Source organism: Vulpes vulpes, chromosome 7 (genome assembly GCF_048418805.1).
Source record: "Vulpes vulpes isolate BD-2025 chromosome 7, VulVul3, whole genome shotgun sequence".
Classification (NCBI taxonomy): Eukaryota; Metazoa; Chordata; class Mammalia; order Carnivora; family Canidae; genus Vulpes; species Vulpes vulpes.
The window spans coordinates 38,861,902-38,881,901 of NC_132786.1; positions in this window are offsets into that span (position 1 = coordinate 38,861,902).

A 20,000-nucleotide genomic window follows, 5' to 3' on the forward strand; every position below is an offset into this window, starting at 1 on the left:
ACATTAAAAGATACATTCCATCCCCAATGTATCTTTGTCCTTGTTAATAATAATGAGGTAGAGAAGATAATGCTTCTATCAGAAGGGGATTTGAGGGAGCCTTCTCTCTCCCTTGAACCTTCTTTCAGTTCCAGGGCTAACTGTGAATTTGAAGGCAGGAAGCTCGAATTCTAGTCCCTTGCCACCAGGATGCTGTGTGACCTCGAGCAAGTCACTTCACCTCTCAGTCTTGTTTTTCATCATCTAAAAGTAGGGCAATGGGACGCTCTCTAAAAATCCCTTTAGAAGTCTTCCAAATGCTACCTGTGAGTTATCTGTGGGTAAAGCCAAGTATGTTAGCCTGGCTTTGGTCCAGTCTCACAGAACAGCCCAAGAGGTGAGCAGTTACTATGCCAGTGGATTGAAAGGGGATTGAGGGCAGGGCTGCTGAAAGGGGCAGAGGAAGCTGATGAGAAAGGATACAGAGACCTGCTCCCCCTGCCCTTTCTGGCCTGGATTTTCCGGGAACTGCGATTGGAAGCAAGGGTTGTTGTCGACATCGTGGACATTAATGTCAGCAAACCTTTTGCCTTCTCTCATCGTGCATCCTGAGAGACAGCTCTTCTCAACATGGGCCCAGCTGCCAGCCTATGATACATTTGGAAGCTAGAGAGAAAAGATGAAAATAAATAGTATTTTAAAAATATCCCCTAAAACAAAGCCCATTCCTCATCCCAGCACTCTGTAAATAATGCTTTGCTGCCCTAGTGACTAAAGATTTCAAACTAGGGATCATCCTGCTCCAGAAGTACTTTTCCTGGTTCCTATTAGGATTTGCACAACAGTCTGTGATGAAAAGTCTTGACAGCTGCTGTTTACATTGTAGGTGGGGAGAGGTGAACCAAAATGGAATTGTCTGTGTTTCTTCTGTCCTGCCATCAGATAGCATTTACCTTCGGCTGAACCTGCCAGCTCAAGGAGCTCCACTTTACCAAAAAACTAGCTTGGGGTGACGCCTGGGTGGTTCAGTGGTCGAGCATCTGCCTTTGGCTCAGGCTGTGATCTGGGGGTCCTGGGATCACATCCCTCATCGTGTTCCCCACAGGGAGCCTGCTTCTCCCTCTGCCTAGGTCTCTACCTCTCTGTCCGTATCTCTCATGAATAAATAAATAAAATCTTTAAACAAATGAACAAACAGGCCCTGAATGAAAACCCATGTGGAACTTTGAGCTAAGGAGGAAGGGAAGGCAGAGGTCAAGTTTCTTGGCACCTAAAACACCATCTTTGGTCCTTCTCTGGCTTCAAAGCACTGGCTTTTGCCTGGGAATTCCTCACAACTTGAACTGACAGCAGTGACTTCTACTACTGATCATACAAGGCAGGTCCAGCACCTGGTGCTGGGCTCCCCACCTGGCCAAGGGCCCGCATCCACATCAGTCACTGGAGGCCTCTCCGGGATGTAATGAGACCCAGGCTGGATCTGAGAGGAGGGTGTCTAAGCTCAGGCCAGGGGAGTGGCCTTACTCCTCGGTGTTCAGTGTTGCCTACGTGACTTGCCATCTCATTTCTCTTGGTTCTTGCTGCTAAAGGCCCCTCAGTGTGTGGTCCTAGAAAGACCTCCCTGTTCTGCATACACAACCAATGAGCTGTGCAGCATCTTCAAGGCCCAAAATAGAAAGGCCGCAGGCATGCTGCACCCTGACAGGCCATTTCATGCTTGAGAAGAGCCTGCTCACTCTGGGGCTGGGGGGTGGGCTTCTCCGAGAAGACCTAACACCTGTCGGGGGTGGGTCTCCAGGACAGCAGTGCTGACCCTCAGTGCAGAGGGCATACAGCTCTAAGTTACCACTCTAATAGTTCCAATAATCATTTCCACTCTGGCAATCACAGCATTATTGCTGAGATCTGGTTTCCACCCCCCCACCCCACACCACCCAATATGAAAAAAAAATGCATGCTTTCTAAGATTAAACAAGCTAAATACACTGATTTTAGGATTTCTGAGGGTAAGAGGGGTGCTTGGATATTAACATCAGACCAAGCTATTAGGAAGAAAGAAGGGAAAAAGCTTTAAACAAACAAACAAAAGCCTTTTTCCTGCTCTGCTAATCCACCTTGAGATTTGATGACTCATGTTGTGTTGCCTTGGTAACCATGACATAAGGAGAGAGAAAGAGAGAGAGAGAGAGAGAGAGAGAGAGAGTCTGTGTGTGTGTGTGTGTGTGTGTGTGTGTGTGTGTTGGTGGGGAATCCTTTAGCACCTCCATCCTGTGCCACATCCTGTGAGTGCTGAGAGTAGACCCTGCCTGTGTGGCTATAGCCCATTTGCACCTGGAATCATTTTGCTGTCACATGGTCTGAGCGTGGGCTGCTTGTCATTGATCATTTTCTCTGGGTGAGCAGTTCTGATGGATAGGGTATGTGTCAGTTGGCCCAAGGGCATCTAGAACGTGATTAGAGGCTCCAGGAGCCTTTCCCTGTCCCCCTCCCCAGCTCTCCTGATGGGAACTGTGGTTCCTCCCTTCAGAGGAGGCTGCTGCAGCCCTGAGGTGCTTTTGGTTCTTGGAAAGTCTGGCCTGTCCTCCCAGTCGGTGACTGTGGCCCTGGGTAATGACAGCCAGGTGGGCACATTTGATCAAGAATAGCAGAGGCTGCCTGTCTCAGCACAGCACTACCTGCTGGGGAAGGATGGGCAAATTGATGTGTGGGCTCCTAGCCTGTCTTCTCTGTCTCTAAATCCAAAGAGAAACTCCTCTGATCTTAGGTTTGCTCTGGAATGCCAGCTGCAGAGAAACAGCTACAACATGGCTTAAGGTAGACCCTCTCTCTGAAGCAGAATTTACAGTAATGGCTAAACATTCAGGTGAAATTGGAGTACAGCAAATCCTTTCACACTCAAATGCCTCAGCCAATCTATCCTATACTCTGGGAAGACCTCTGGATTCAGCAAATCCTCTGCAATTAATGAACCTGTGCAGTGGCCATTTTATGTGGTTCTAGTCCAGTAACTGTTCCCGATATCATACAAAGCTCTGTACAACGAGATTTGTGAAAGGATGACTCGCATCCAAGAATAAGTGGGTGTTATTAAAAGGCAGCAGGGAGTAGTCAAAAAATTGCCTACTTACAAGGAGTGTGAGCTTGAGCAAGTCTCTACCTCAGTGAGCTTCAGTTTATTTATTTTTAACAGTAAAGACGGTTATACCTTTCAGGGTCACAGTGAGAGTTCGGGGTGTGGGAAAGTGCTTTGTGATCTGAGATGTGACATTCCAGCAGAGGTTAATACCATTTTTATAGACTGGATTTGAATCCAGCACAAGTACATCAGAACAAGAGCCTTGGCATTGTTTTGTCATGAGACTGGCGATGTTTTCCATTGACACTATCAAAACAAGTTTCGGAATTTTATGTAAGAATCCCACGTTTTATACTTCAGGTATGCAACTTCTAGTCCCTTGGTGTCATGCAAACAGGAGAATGAAGTTGTAAGGGGCAAAGGAGATGGAATAATGACACCTCTTGCAAGCTGTTACTAATCAGGCAGTGTAGTGTAAAGGTTAAGTGCAGAGGCTTGCAAGTCAGACACACCTGAGTTCCTGTTGGCTTCCCTACTTCCTAGTCTGACATTAGGCAAGTCCCTTCTTTAGTTCTCAGTTTTGTCTTCATAAAATGACTTTTGTAAATGAGCCATAATAATGACTCATTGGTTTCTTGTGACATTGAAGTAAGCCAACTCACATAAACACTTAACCCACTAATGGTACACAGTAAGTGCTCAAAAGTGTTAGTTATGAATAGTTTCTATAATCTTTTTATATTGCCTAATCACCTAATGTTCCTTTCAAATATGGAACTTAAAATCCACTCCATTCTGATAACATTTTGCTGTGGGTTCAAAGTATTAGAACACACACACCCACACCCACAATATAATTTCTGACTTTGAAGTTATAGTATTTAATTTACATGTAATAATACAGTCGACCCCTGAACAATGTGGGAATTAGGGGTGCTGACTGACCCCAAACACAGTCAAAAATCTGTGTATAACTTTTGTTTCCTCAAAAACTTAACTATTAATAGCCTGCTGTTGACTGGAAGCCTTACAGAGAACATAAATAGTTGATTAACACATATTTTATTTGTTATATTATTATATACTATCTTCTTACAATATAGTAAGCTAGAGAAAAAATGTTATTAGGAAAACCATAAGGAAGAGAAATACATTTATAGTACTGTACCCATAAAAAAAAAATCCATGTATAAGTGGACCTGTGCAGTTCAAACCGTGTTGTTTGAGGGTCGACTCTAATGTGTTAGGCATCTAGCATAGTGCCTAGCGCACACTGAGTGTTCTAGAACCTGTTGAAGGTTTGATGAAGACATGTTGTAAAATGTCTGTAATGTCAATGTGATGATTAACTTTATATGTCAACTTGACTGGACCATGGGGTGCCCAGATATTTGGTCAAATATTATTCTGGATGTTTCTGTGGAGTTTTTGGATGGAGTTCATATTTAAATAGGAAAATTATGTAGGGCAGCCCCAGTGGCCCAGCAGTTTAGTACCGCCTTCAGCCCAGGGTGTGATCCTGGAGACCCGGGATCAAGTACCACATCGGGCTCCCTGCATGGAGCCTGCTTCTCCCTCTGCCTGTGTCTCTGCCTCTCTCTCTTTCCCTCTTATGAATAAATAAATAAAAATCTTTAAAAAATAAAATAAAATAAATTATGTAAAGCAGATTGCCCTTCCTAATGTCAGTGGACCTCTTCCAATCAGTTGAAGGCCTGAGTAGTACAAAAAAGTTATCCTTCCCAAAAGTAAGAGGGAATCTCTCCCTGCCTGACTGCCCTTGAACTGGGACATTGGCTTTTTTTCCTGCTTTGGGGCTTGAACTGAAATATTGGCACTTCTTGGGTCTTGAACCTGATGGCCTTTACATGGGAACCCACCATCACCAGCTCTCCTGGTTCTTAGACCTTCAGATTGAGACCAGAACTAAACCATCTGCTCTCCTGGGTTACCGACCTGCCAATTCATCCTGCAGATCTTGAGACTTGCCCACCTCCATAATCATGAGAGCCAATTCCTTTTAATAAATCTCTCTCTCTCTCCATATATACATATGTATATATATATATCATATATATATAACATACATATATATATACACACAAACACAAGTATTTTACATAAATATACATATATATAAATATATAAATCCTATTATGTGTATCATATAAACATGCATAAACCCTCTCTTTCTCCCTCTATATATATCCTATTGATTCTGTTTCTCTGGTGAACACTGGGTAATATAACGAGGCCCAGGAATTTGGATTGACTTTGGTGAGCACTGTGGAGCAGCCATTGATGATTACTGAGTAGTGGAGTTCCTAATAATATCTGGGCTTTAGGAAGACAATTCTAGAATAGTATGCAGAATAGATTGAGTAGAAGAAAGGTTATATCTAGAATGCCAGAAATAGAACTGTGGCAGCAAGAATAGGGAATGGGATCCATTGAGAAACGTGACCAATGTAAGACCTACAGGAAGGACTTTGAACAGATTGGACCGGGGCCAGAAGAGAGGAAGGAGTGAAGATGAATGTGATGTTTCTAGATCAGGAACTGTGGAAAGATGATGCTAGTGTGGAAGTGGGGAGTCAGGGAGGGAGTGCTGGGGGCAAGAGGGCCACATGTTCATTGGACTGTTGAGTTGGGGTGGGATTGGTAGAGGTGTATTAATGTGGAAGTACTTATGAAGATCAGAAGAGAGGGCAAGCCTGAAGTCAGGTAAAGGGAGCCTCTGCCTCAGGATAATTGCCAAAGCCATTGGACTCTCTGCCCACCTCCAGGATGGGCGGGAGAAGGCGCTCCAGGGAAAGAGTGGTCAGAGAGGCACAAGAAAGGAGAGGGTAGAGCATCACAGAGATCAAAAGCTGTGAGCATTTAGACAAGGATGAACAAGGTCAAGCAGTCCCTTCCTATGAGTCAGGGAGGAGGAAAGAACTGAGGCTGCTGGATTTGTAATGAGGAGGCCCCCAGGGACCCTGAGATAAACTCTTAAAAAAAAAAAAAAAAGCAAGGATGGGAAGGGGGCCTGGGTCCAGACATTCATCACTTACCCAGATACAACTAACCATACAATGGCTGTAGGCACCAGCAGTTCAGAGTAGGCCCGAGGCTTGCCAAGGACAATGCCATCCCTTCCGGAAGCCACATGTACAGGTGACCGTGTAATGAAATGAGCAGAAGTCAGGAAACATGGTCCTAACAAGCTGTGTAACTGGGGCAGTTTTCATCTTTATGTTCAGGTTCTTGTCTCTAAAATAAAATGGCTGATCCAGGTGATCTCTAAAGTAGTAGATAATAGAACACAACTATTTTACACTTAATTTACTCTCTGTTGTAGGAACCAAATTCAATTGATTAAAAAAGAAAGACATTGAAAACAAGACTCCACCATGTCCCTTAACAGATTTTCCTCTCCGGTTTCCTACCCCAGCTTAAGTCAACATCTGGTCTTGGCTAAGTCACCATGCTGCTCTGTCTCAAAATCCTTAAGACAGAGGAGGGAAAGGGGAGAGGAATGACCATGTGCCTCTTTCTTCTCCTACTGATTTCCTTTGGAGGAAAGGTTGTGTGGTACATGAGAGGAGGGGAAGATAATTTTTATTTGAGCCTCACCTCACTATAATTCTTCAGGTCATCTGGAGGAGGTATTATTTTCCATATTTCATAGATGATAAAACTGAGGCCAGAGAGGTTTAGTGACCTCTCTAAACTCACACAATTAATTAAACATTTACTGAGCACCTTCTAAGCTCTACTTCCAGGGAAACAAAGATGAATATGGCACTAACTAGCTATGTGATCTAAAGCAAATGGCTTCACCAATCTGGCTTCAGTTTTATCCTCTTAAAAAAAGTGGGTGATTCTGCTCTGTAATTCACTTTGTAATTCAGAATTCTTTCATTCTATACCTGTTCAGATTCTGTGCCTATGTCTCTTCATGCTTCTGCTCTATCATTCAAAAATTCTGGAGCCTTTTCCTGGGCTCTGAATAGGTCTAGGATATGTGAGCCTCTAGATGCAGAGGTCTTGGGCAAAGGATGAGGCACCAGTTTTCTCGGGCAGGTGTAGTTAGACAGGTGGCTGTGAAAATGATTAGCCTCTGTGTTTCTGAGATCATGGGGAGGAGGAGGCATAGGAAAGGATATTAGGATTCCTACCAGATTGTTTACTGGGGTAAGTATTTTAAAGCTAGTACCCCCTTTTTCTACCTAGGGTGCTTACTGTATGGAACATTCTTTAGCATATTTTCAGTCTTACATCTCCCACAAGGGACAGCAGATCATTGTTCAGTCAGTTTCCCCAATCTATCCTTGCTATTTTAATCCTTGTGGTTGTGAATAATCAGTAGCAGAGGACAAATCAGATTAAAATGATAAAATGAGGGGATCCCTGGGTGGCTCCGAGGTTTGGCGCCTGCCTTTGGCCCAGGGCATGATCCTGGAGTCCCGGAATCGAGTCCCACATTGGGCTCCCTGCATGGGGCCTGCTTCTCCCTCTGCCTGTGTCTCTGCCTCTCTCTCTATCTGTGTCTCTCATGAATAAGTAAATAAAATCTTTTTAAAAAAAGATAAAATGATCAGTGTCAATATATATGCACCCATTTGTATGCAAGTTCGTGAACTTGATTGGCTCTGAATCCATTAGAGAATTCTGCGTGACTGCTTTGCCAGGGTAGTAGAGGCTTGGAGCATGAACTGTAGAACCAGATTGTAGGGCTTCCAGTCTGGCTCTCACATTCTCTTGATATGCATCGTGGTGATGGCTTAGCCTCTTTGTGTCCTGGTTTCCTAGCTGTAGAATGGAGAGAATAACAGTACCTGACTCACAGGCTTATTTTGAGAACAAAATGTTATAATTCATGTAAAGTGCTTAGAGCAGTGCTGGCACACAGTAAAAACTTAAAAATATGAACTACTAATCAGTTCTTATTATTTATAGGCAATTAGCTCAGTCTCACACAATGTCTCCACATTGGCTCTTTGAGGGTCCATAATTCAGCCTTCCTTAGAGTAACCTGAGAGACTGACACCAATTTCCTTAGACATTTCAGGGACCACCAGGCAACAAGTTATTATCTCTTTTTATTAATGAAAACCTTGAAGTGAAAAATTAAGGATCAGTTTGTTCCAAGTTCCCTTGTACCTCTATAACTCAGATGGTAGTAGAATCCAGAACTTTCACTGACCTTGCTCATCTTATTGTCAAACCACATTGGCTATAGGGTGCACGGGGAGTTTCTCAGCACAGTCAGAGGGATCCTGTTCTACCCCTTAAAACACAGCTGGTCTTTTCAGTGAAAGGGCCATACTGGGAGATTCCAGTGCTCTCCCTAAAAGTCTCCTTATACTTGAAGCCCTCACAACACTCGCCTGTGTCCAGGTGCTCCCTTGCCTTCAGTCCTCAAGTTCACAGTCAGCTGGGCCAATGCTGATTCTTAGGAGGCCTGGGACAGAGGATGAGACCATGTTTCTTCCTCTCTCTGGCCATGTTAGGCCCTGCAAAATTGCTACTGCCCTTGCAAGCTGTGGGGAGGGAGGTTCTTAGAAATTGTATTATTTTTTTCTTCATTAAAAAAAATATTCTTGGGATGCCTGGGTGGCTCAGTTGGTTAAGCGTCTGCTCTTGATTTTGGCTCAGTGTCCTAGGGTCCTGAGATCAAGCACCCCGTGGGGCTCTGCACTCAGGGGTGAGTCTGCTTGAGGATTCTCTCTTCCTCTCCCTTTGCCCCTCCCCCCACTCCCATGTGCTCGCTTTCTCTCTTTCTCTCTCTCAAATAAATATAAAAATCTTAAAAATATATTCTTTATAAAAATTAAGTTTAGATTATTCAGATAAACAAAAAGAAACAAAAATTCTCCTATAACCCTAAAAATGTATTACTCATAAATACCTATCAGGTTCAAAAAGACTATCAAAAGTGAAGAATCTAAAAATTCAGCATTGTGAAGAGTCATCATTGGGCCTAGAGGTGACTAAAGAATCAAAGATTTTAATCATAATCATTTACATTCACCTATCTTTTTTTCCCCCCTAAACTCCCAACAAAAGGAATTTGAATTGGAAAAGATGTAGGAGGAATTGCTGGCTATTTTCGATACAGAAAACACTACACTTAAAATGTATTGTATAAAGGATAGAAGGGTAAATTCCACAAGGGAAAGAGCTTGGGGTTGGTACGTGACTATGTCACACAGGAAACCCTGATCACTGTGACTGCATCACACAGGAAGCTGTGATGCCAGAGAACAGAACCCAATTCATTGGGGATCAGGTTAAAGCCACATCCCTGTCTGGAAGTTGTTAGACTCACACATGAGCCAACATGGGGGAAATAGTATGTTTGGATTGTGGCAAAGCCTTTGTTAAACTTTCCTCATGTCAAATTAGGTGGATTAGTTCATTAAATGATCATAAATCAAAGGCTCTAATTCATGGATAGAGGCAAATATGCAGGAGATCTCTGCAGGTACTTTGCTATACTTGCAGGATAGCCCAGTCTTTGTTTAACACATTCACCCATGATTTAATTGAAAAAAAAATAGAAGGTCAGATCTGCACATGCCATAAAGCCAGTGAAGGACACCGCATAGACTGAATGGCAAAATCAGGATCCAGAAATATCTTAATCTGAATGGAAGTTCTAATTCAATAAGAAGGAATTTAGAAGGAATAAATGTTGAGCTCTGCACTCTAATCCAAATCTCCGCGATTTTAGCAGAGTTGCAGGAGATGTAGCTGGGTACGGCACAGTCAGGTCCACTTAGCATGGGCGTTCTGTGGGTGCCAGTGGGCTGAAGGAAGTGAATGCATGGGGTGGGTGGCTGAAACTCCTCTCAGTGTAGTATCCCTCCCTGTGACATGGGTCATCTTTGCCCTCAGCAACTTTGTGCTGCTGGGGCACATGCAGGCTCTGGGGTGGAGTTCTGGACCCTGCCAGACAATGGTCTGTGCAGAGAGGAATTTGAATCAAGATGAGTGGTTAACAAAAGAAAGACTCTAAGGAACAGGAAACAGGACTGTGTGTCTGGGGTGTGAGTCCCCACATCTTTAGGTTTCTTGCTGATGAAGTATAAAAACAAAGGTTACTAGCCAAATGAAAAACCATACCATGTTTGTTTCTAAGCAGCATCTATAACAGGCAACATTCAAAGGCAAGATTTAAACAACTGTTTTGGGAAAACGTGGCATAAGGTTGGAATTTGGATTTTTTAAAAACAATTTTAGAAAGGTGCACATAACCCAGTGTGTTAGAAGGCATATCCTATAATCAACTATATTAATATTTCTGCAGCAAAAATGCCTGGATAGTCACACTACATGGGATAGAGACTACTGAAGAGCTTTGTGTCAGTTTACATCATGTTTCACTGCCAGATGAGTTCGTTTCAAACTTACGGACTGTTTTCAAAGCCTTGATTTCAAAATTGAAGCTGTGGGTTGTGGAGCTATAGTGGTCCCCACAGTACGCATTCAGACATGAAGAGGGAAAGAGAAAAAGAGGGAAGGGAAGGGAGACTGTGTGAGGAAGAAAGAGAGAGAAAGAGGGAGGGAGAGAGAAAGAGAAGAGAGAGAGAGACTGAGAAAGAGATTGAAAGAATAGAGACGGATCTACAAACCAAAGTCTACATCTAGGTACTCATGCTCCTGCATGGCTGAAGAGCCAGGCCCACCTTACACAGCCAGTTCCCAAAAGAAAGGGTAAGAGATTGGCTGATGCACCTGCCATTCCACACTCCACCTGAACTTCCTGAGTGGAGGCAGGTACTGCTGGGTACTCAGCACTGGGAGTCCTGGAGGCACCAAGAGCAAGCAAGAGTCCTATGAGGAGTGAAAGGGGAACCTGGGAGCCCAATACTTGCCTTGGAAGCTTGGGAATGAGACCCTCAAGTAAGTACACTCAATAAGTGTTAGGGTCTCACTAGTGAGGTCAGCTATGAAAGAGAGGCAGAAGCTCCTCCTCTGAGAAAAATAAGACAAGGGGAGAAGGGATCCCTCCCACAGCTCACAGTATAATATTTGAAAGGCTATGATGTAGAAGAATCTACTTGTCTGTAATACCCCCAAAGGAGTACAGTAATAGGTGTAGAAATATGCTATAAAAATACATTCCAGCATTTGATAACGTAGAAATTTCTAGTGGCATGAAAGTAAAAAAAAAAAAAAAAAATGTGGTTACCTCTTGATTAAGATTCCAGTCCCTGGAGAGGTTTCACCTAAGCAGGATTACCATTTCATGTAGAGGGGGTTCAGTTTTAATGGTCATCTAAAAGTTAATAATGAAATAGGCATCTGACAAAATAGTGAGCATTCTCTCTGTGGTGTCTTCAACCAAAATATCTGCCATATGAGGATATGGAGCAAAGGAACCATTGTGCACTGTTGGTGAGAGTGTAAATTGCCACTATGGAAAACAGTATGGAGGTTCCTCAAAATATTAAAAGTAGAATGACCATATGATCCAGTGATCCTACTTCTAGACATATATCCAAAGGAGATGAAAACAGGATATTGAAGGGACCTCTACACTCCCATGTTCATTGCAGCATTATTCATAATACCCAAGATATGGAAACAACCTAAGTGTCCGTCAATGGATGAAAAGATCTCTCTCTCTCTCTCTGTCTCTCTCTCTCTCTCTCACACACACACACACACACACACACACACACACACACCACGGAATATTATTCAGCTTTGAGAAAGAAGGAAATCCTGCCATTTGCAACAACATGGAAGGATCTTGAGGGCATAATGCTAAGTGAAGCAAGCCAGAGAGCAAAAGATAAACACTGCATGGTATCACTTATATGTGGAATCTAAAAAAAATAGTCCAACTCAGAAACAGTTAAAAATGGGTTGAATGAGCCAGGAGTTGGAGGAAATAGGGAGAGTTTAGTAAAAGGGCACAGACTTTCAGCTATGTGATGGATAAAGTCTGAAGATCTAACATGGTGATGATAGTTGATAATACTTACTGTATAATTAAAATGTGCTAAAAGAGTAGAACTTAAGTATTGTTTACAAAAGAAACACTAACTCATACTTCTCTATCGGTTGGGAGTGGCACGCAGGAACAGAGGGAGATTGGGGGGTGGGGTGGGGGGAGTGGGGGAGAATGTGCTTTCTTGAATGTGCTTCACCAGCCCAGCCAGCCGGGCTAACAGAGGGACCCAGGCTGGGAAGCACATTGGAGAGAGACACCACCGGTAGGCTCCTCTGCCCTCACCCTAAGCAGAAACGCTCAGAATCAGCTCAGCCCAGTCCTGGGCACAGACACTACACAAGGAGACGCTGTACGTTAAGCAATACTTTAATACTGTAATATGTTTGTTTTCCTTTTTTTTCTTTTTTTAACAACAACAAAAAATAAGTAAACTAAAACAAGAAATATATATAATAAAACCCACCCCTCTGGGGAAGCAACCTTAATTCAAACACTTGGCTATCAAATAATCAGAATGTATTGTCTCAGACAGGATTTCATTTCCGGGAGGCAGGGGCACCAGGGGGGGCGGGGGATGGGGTCTGAGAGACAAAAGTTCCAGAGCCTCCCTAGAAGGCTCTGTGCTACTGTATTCTGTACATACTGTACCATCCTGTGTGGAATCTGTGAGTGTCCTCTTGAGTAGCGTGGGCTAGCCAATCTGCCGTTCATGGTGTATTGTAAACTCGGAATTCCATATGTAATAGGTTGCAAGTCTAAGAGTTTCATGTGGACATAAATGTATCTAAATAAAACTTTCCCTAGCACTGTGGCTGACCTCACCCTTACTTTTATACTTTAGTATGAAACTGATGACAACTTTGGTAGTGAGTATTTTTTTATATATATGCATATATATGTATCTATATCTATATCTATATCTATGTCTGTATCTATATCTATCTATATCTATATCAAGCATCTTTCAGGTCTTTGTGTGTGGCTTTCTTAAAGCCCTGTTGTAAAAAATTACTATGTGGATGGCAGTCTCTCACATCACACATGTGGAAAGTATAATTTTATATTTGTATTTTCAGATAAATAAGTTTGTGAAAGGTTTCCATCCTCTACTGTGGTCCAGAAATCAATGTGTTTGTCTGACAAAAACAAAAAAAACAAAAAACAAAAAAAACAAAAACAATAAACTGTTTTTAACAGAAAAAAAAAAAAAACTTAAGAATTCTCGCCAAAATGAAAAAAAATGTAAATGGGTGAAGTGGTGGATGTGTTAATTAACTCAATTAGGGGGACTCTTTTTACAAAGTATACATACATTAAACCACCACGATGTACACTTTCAATATCTTACAATTGTGAATTGTCTTACAGATTGCCAAATATCTTATAGTTTATCAATGATACCTCAATAAAGTTGAAAAAAATCTATCATAAAATTTTCAAGTTGCCCAAACACCTAGTTAATGACAGTAATCATTGGGAATCCTTAAAGGGAGGTGGGGGGGAGATTGGTTTTAGGGTTGGAGTTAATCATCTGGGAGGGGATCAGTTCAAAGGATTTTCATCCAGACCATAGTATGTTCCAAGTATAGGGTTAGATGCTGAGAGCAATAAAGTGGGTATAAGGCCCAGTCAGTACCTTCTCAGCTAGTGGGAAGATTGGGAATTGGGAAGACAGGCTGCTCCACTTGTTTCTAATATGGTAATATTGAGAAATTACTTGCCAGAGGATAGAGAGAGGAAGAGATGGGAGGAGAATCTGGGATTAGATGTGAGGGGATAGAAAGTAGAGAGTCACAGGGAATAAAGAGGTGGGTGGGGGTGAGAGCTGACATCAGTTGCCCTGTTCATATACAATAGGTCCACCAGGCCTGATTCTAACTTTGAGAGGAAAGCATATCACATCCATTCCCTCTCCTGCTAGGATATCAAGGCCTTGGCCCTTTGGGGCAGTGGCTGATAGGGGGCAGTAAACCCTCCTTCTGCACTCCCCAACACCCTTTGAGAAAGCTGAGGCTCTCAATAGGATGAGTCTGTGTCTGCAACTTGGCTTGTACCAGCAATCCTTACCTTTTCTGTGCTTGAGCTGCATGAGGCCATCTCATGTCGCATTTAGCAAGCCTGGAGCACTCTTTGATTTGATAGATGATAGCACAAGTCATCTGGCCTGTGAGGGTGGGTGAAATCCCATCTGATTCAGAGATTCTTTCGTGACTTCCTCCAGCACCGTCTGCCTCATTCATAGCTCTAAAACTAAAAATAGCAAGGGTTAGATCCTAATTCCTCTCCTATGCCTTGGGGATGCTGTGATTGAGTGATGGCTTTACCAGCAAAATGTTGAGCCAGGCAGTTTGTGTCCTTTTAATCAGAACCCAGAAAAGGCAACAGCTCACCATGGGGCATGAGTAATGTTAGTTATCAATTCATGATTTGCCATCTTCTCATTTGTCCATTACCTTTCAGAAGACAGCGACTGTGTCTTCCTCACCTTTGGATCTCTAGTTATTAGCCTCTGATAACTTTTTATTGTTGAACTGTGCCTGTAGCCACTGTGGAAGCCCCAGGGCTATCCACATTTCAGCTATCATAGAATGAGTGACATAATGTCACAGAAATGTATCCTTGCAGTTCCCCTTGGCCCAAAGGTGTATACAAGATGAGAACCTGCTGGGAAAGCAGAGAGTGTGAGGAGTTTCAAAAACTGAAGAGGTACATAAAAAAAGGAAGGATTCAGGAGAAGATGAGGGAATAGATCAGAGATGCCAGCACCAGCCAAAAGAAGTAGCAGTGTTCTCAACACACAGCGCCATGTGCTATTAAGGAACTCTGTAGCACACACACCACACCACACCACACACACACACACACACACACACACGGGAGGGGTATATGCAGTAGTGTGCCCCAGCAGGCTTACACAGACTTGTAAGAGCTGATTGTTGGATTTTCAGGAATTTGGGGAGTCTGTTGACATCATGTTGGTAGCTTGAAATCAGCAATGTTGGGAGTATTTATACCAACAGAAATTGGCAAAGGCTACAAACCAAGACTCTTCCCACCCAATTGGTTCTAATTGTCAAGCACTTACCAGCATACCACTGAGTATATGCCCTCAAACTCTGGTGCCAAGAGGACTGAATGGAAGCATTAAGTACCAGTCTATATATTATCCCAAATGGCTAATCTGTCCTCAGATGTGAGTCTTGTCCATTCTGTCGCAGGACTAGGAAGCTCTAGCTACTCCTCATGCCCAGTGGGCTGCTGACCTTTTCAGCATTCGGGGGTTTGATTGGCTGACTCATCAGAAGCTCACCCTGGCACCAGAGTGGAAGAATGGTGGCCAGTCAAAACATAAACTGTGGAAAAGGTCAGCCGGGCACAAAGGGGCCCTTATTGGTTACGAGATCCTGTAGATTAGGTATCCAGTTGCATTCCCGTAATGACATTTTGAAGGGAAAAATGACACAAGAACCCACTCTGAGGTCATCTCAGAGAATGTGGAATGCTTTTTAACTGAATTAGAATGAGCCCTGGAGGACAGGCCCAAGCCCACACGGTCAGGGTGCTGGCGGCGGGGAGGGGGGCACCCCAGGGTGGCTGAGATGAAAGGCCCTTCTCATTGAAGCTCTGAGGAAGTAGCCCAGTCCCCCCTCTGCCTGACCACGGTGTTGATGGCAGAGTCTTCTCGGGGATCCTGCCTGAGAAAAAGAGGCTTCGAGACTGTAGCAGCTGCTTTCTGCACGTCTACAGGGCAGGAACCCATCCTTCCCACTGCTGGGGACCATAGACTGACCGTATCACTGGTACCCAGCCCACTGATGGCCGTGTATTCTGAAACTCAGTGATTTCAAGCACTCACGATTTTTGCCACCTCTCCTTTCCACCCGTTTCATTATCTATTTAATATTTATCTTTAAAATAACTCATTAAAAAAAAAACACCTTAGTCTCTTGTTAAAAAAGAAAGTATCCTTAAAATCATGGGTTTCATAAGCTGTTTCTATTTCCTTCTAATATACATTACGATAAACACGTAACTATTAGAATAGACTCTTTATTCATCAGTCCCTAAAGTCACCGGGCCGGCCACTGTACTGCCACCCTGATGGCAATGCAATCGGTCTCCCTGGACACAGACATCACTTAGAATGAAGCCATACAGGCTTTGGATTCCCGTCATTCATCAATGCTTCCTCCTCACTCACTTGTCAAAGCTCTCATATGGCACCAGACACATTTTTTTCCCTCTTGAAAGCCCTCAAGCGCAACATGAATGGGAATCAGAATGTCTGTTCTCTGTTAGATCAGGCGTTTGGGGTGATTTGCTTCATTATTAGGAAGGGAGTCATTGTCCATCTGATGTAATACAAGATGCCCCTCTTAAAACAGTCTTTCCTGGAGATGATTCTAGAATAAGACATTTCCCTCCATCTAAAGCATTTTGTGTCAAGAATAAAGGTCAATACAATTAAGGAAGAAAAATACTGAGAAGTAATTTTTTTTTTAGTAATGTGTGTTTTCATGTCATGTTTCTTTCTTTGTCTGTGTTCTAGCCTTTGCCTCTTTTTTTCATGCCAGATCTCTTGTATGTTCCCAACTTTTTAAAAAAAAAAAAGATTTTATCCAGTTATTCTAGAGAGAGAGAGATAATGAGGGAAAGAGCATGAGTGGAGGGGGGGAAGAGGAAGAGGGAGAAGCAGGCTCCCCGCTGAACAGGGAGCCTGAGGCAGGGCTCAATCTCAGGACCCTGAGATCATGACCTGAGCTTAAGGCAGGCGCCTAGTGGACTGAGCCACCCAGGCCCCCTGTTCCTAACTCTTGATCATTTTTTTTGCTTTGTCTCCTCTTTATTCCCACCCCAAATTATGAATCTGGTTTTCTTTTTTTTTAAAAAAAAATCATGATTAGGTATATTTCCTTGTTAGAAGCTTAAGCCCAGTATGCATTTTTGTTGGCAGCACAAAATGGCTTTTGGGAGGGGGTTTTATTAAACATTTCCTAAACATTAACACTGTCCAATAGCTTTTAATGGTGGGCCTGGCTGCTTGATTGGATTATATTTCCACTAGGGGGCACTCTTCCCTTTATGTGTCAAAAATTCTATTGCAATACTAACCATGGAAATGTGGGTTTCTTTTTGGAAATAGGTGCTACCTGGCTGCCTGGGTGGCTCAGTGGTTGAGCTCTGCCTTTGGCTCAGGTCCTGATCCTCAGGTCCTGGGATCAAGTCCCACATCAGGCTCCCTGCAGGGAGCTTCTCCCTCTGCCTATGTCTCTGCCTCTCTCTATCTCTCATGAGTAAATAAAATCTTAAAAAAAAAAAAAAAAAAGAAAAGGAAATAGGTGCTACTGAACACAACTTTGGGGAAGAGATCGTTAAGGATATGAAGCCACTTGCAAAGAAAACACTTGGTTTTAGCAGCAAATTCACCCCATCGTAGACATAATGTAAACAGTGGAGCTGAGGGGTAGCTGAGACATTCCTGATATGGTGACTTCCATGAAATCCTTTTGTATTCCAGTTGCCAGCTAGCAAATTTCTTTCCCTAAATTGAAACTGGAGCCAAGGGATCCTTTTCAATAATATCCCAAAGTACTGCCCAGACCTATGATCTTTATGGAATTGATCCCAGTTTTGTTTTCATGTGTTTTCAGGGGGTGAGATCTCAGCCAATACCTTCTCCTAACTCATCATAGCAGGGACTCACAGGCAGGGAGCTGGAGCACTTTGTCTAGACCACTCAGCTGTTAGTGGGAGCAACAGGAGCATCTTCTGAGACAGTGTCTCAAATTTCTTCTGTCCTTGTCATCAGTCTTCCATTGAAGTACCCCCCACACACACACACTCTAGCTTTCTTTTTTTTTTAAAGAGTATTTATTTATTTATTTATTTGAGACCGAGAGAGCACAAGTCTGGAGGAGGGTCAAAGGGAAAGGGAGAAGCAGACTACACACTGAGCAGGGAGCCAGAGTGGAGAGGCTCCATCCCAGAGCCCCAGGGACATGACCTGAGCCCAAGGCAGATGCTTAATCGATGGAGTCCCCCAGGCACCCCTGCCCTCCAGCTTTCAATGGTGTCTGTGGTCAACAGGATTTTGTCTTTTTCTGACCTGACAGGGCTCACTCTAACTGAGGTCTAGTAATATTTTACTACAGTTATTGAGTTATAGTAGCACAGATACCTGAGGTTATTACATATTTTTCTTTAATAATCAAGATCCTGAATTCTAGTTGATGACTTTCTTGGGCCTTGGAGATAATCTAGATGAATGAGAGGGACCACCCCAGCATCTGAAGAGTCAAGTTTTAGTCCTAGCTAGGCCCTTAAAGAATGAGTTACGTTGTGACAAATTGCTTAATCTTGATGACACCTGGGTGACTCAGTGGTTGAGTGTCTGCCTTTGGCTTGGGTTGTGATCCTGGGGTCCTGGGATTGAGTCCTGCATGGGCTCCCTGCAGGGAGTCTGCTTCTCCCTCTGCCTATGTCTCTGCCTTTTTCCTAGGGTCTCTCATGAATAAATAAATAAAATATTTAAAACAATCAAAAAATGCTTAATCTTCTGACCTTCATTTCCTTTTCTAAGTGAGATCTAGCTTGTGGCAGAGCAACATTTAGTGAGCCAGAGACTTTATGAATTCTCCTCCTCCTCAAAGTAGCCCTCTGAGGTGCTATCATCATCCCTACTTTCCAGAAAGGGTAACTGAGACTCAGAGAGCCCAAGTGATTTGCCCAAGATCCCAGCAATTGGGCCTGGATCTCCCTGGCTTGGAAATCTTCAGTTAGAGCATAGAAAGAGGTCCTCACTCAGTAAATATGCACTCAGAACCTTGCACATGCTCAGCAGGCCTTGCTGGCAGTAAAACCCGACATACTCATTTCAAACCAACAAAGAATGTGAAAAGGAAATGGTTCAAAAAAACGCTATGATAGTTGAGTGGTGGTGCGGTTTCTCTGGGGACATGCGTTCATGTCCCCTCTCTCCCACACCCTGCATGAGATTTTAAGCAGGTCACTTCACTTCTCCAGGCTGTTTCCTGAACTGAACTATGAGGGGTTGAGAAAAACTCCCGCCTTAGGTCCTCTGGTGCCCTATTCTCTGGCCATCTGGCCTGACGTCTGAACTCCTTCTCCAGGCTCTGCATGCTGTCCCAGGACCTCCTGTTCTCATGCGCCCCAGCCCTAACCTTTCCAGTCCCAGGATTATGTTGTTCTTTCTTCCTGCCCCTCATTTTCCTTACTGAGGAAGCCCTGTCCTGCTGCTTCATCCTGCAGGGCTCTGGTTCCTACAGTGGAGCCAGCAAAGCAGAAGAGACTAATGTAATCTTGCCCAGCTTGCTCAGGAATTTGGGGAGACTCACTCAACACCTGGGTTCACCACTGCTGAGCCAGGTGTGCAGGAATATAATTCTGAACCAACCCAGTTTAACCAAGTAAAGACAGTGGAGCTTCTGGGTGGTGTCACATTGAGGCTCTGAAGATCCCACTGCTGCTGTCACCCTTTTCATCAAAACGATTGAAAATGTATTTCTAAACAGAATTGAAGGCCCCCGTCTAAATCAAACTGCTATATTGGCCTCAATGTCCCAATTTGCAGTGTTTCAGCTTCTGGTTCACAGTCAATTCTCAATAGAGGTTTGTTATTATTGCTGATAACCACAACTGTATGAATACAAAGAAAAGAAGTTCCTATTTCGCGAGAGGAAAAAAAAAGAATCTCATTCAAAGCAAAAGAGAATGAAAATTGCTCTTGTTCAGCAGCTTTACAAATCCTCTTTCCTTTTCTGCTGGAAATGAAGCTGAGTTTAAAAGCTTATCTTGGTTTGACTTTCTTCCCCTCCCCCCCAACCAAAATAGAATAGCTGTTTAGTGTGAAAATTCATAGAAGCCCATGTCAACTGGTTAACAACACACACACACACACACACACACACACACACACACATGCTCCTTAATATCCTCATTATATAAAATCTCAATCACCAAAAACTGACAAGAAAA